We start from the raw sequence: 651 nt of genomic DNA, 5'->3' as shown, positions 1-651 counted from the left end.
CATGGAGTGGACTCCCAGCCCTGAGCCTCTCCTCAAAAGGAGGTCATGCAGGACTGTGGTCAATGAGATTAATGCGTCGCTGAGCAAAGCAGGTTAATTTGAGTATGGGTCAGTTTTAGGGAAGGACGCCGGCATTACTCTGATCTCACTCCCACAGCCAGATTTGATGAGTGCCAACAGCTTTTCCCAGACTTTTCCCAGACTGATGTCTGTTCCTGTTTGGAATAAGTAGGACAACATGGTCGAGTCACCAAGGAAGATGGCTGTGGACATTCCTCTCAAGAGCCCCGTAAAAGAGAGGAGCATGACTCTCACCTCTACTCGTCATCACCCTGAATATGACTACATGGCCCACCGTCTTACTTGCTGAGAGTAATGAAGGATTGTCACGAACGTCCGAGATGCATCACAAGAGCTCTACCTTTGGGCTGTAAACACTTCCTCTGTCTGGTCTGACGTAACTGGAGCAGCTGCCCTGGCCTAATTTGAGCCCTGCTCCCTGGCTGGACGAAATGGGACAAAATAATCAATTCACCAAGGAAGATGGCTGTGGACATTCCTCTCAAGAGCCCCGTAAAAGAGAGGAGCATGACTCTCACCTCTACTCGTCATCACCCTGAATATGTCTATGTGGCTCATTGTCATTAGGAA

The sequence above is a fragment of the Meleagris gallopavo genome, chromosome 12 (genome assembly GCF_000146605.3).
Source record: "Meleagris gallopavo isolate NT-WF06-2002-E0010 breed Aviagen turkey brand Nicholas breeding stock chromosome 12, Turkey_5.1, whole genome shotgun sequence".
Lineage (NCBI taxonomy): Eukaryota > Metazoa > Chordata > Aves > Galliformes > Phasianidae > Meleagris > Meleagris gallopavo.
The sequence above is the reverse complement of the archived record's forward strand: the minus strand, read 5'-3'. Positions refer to the sequence as shown.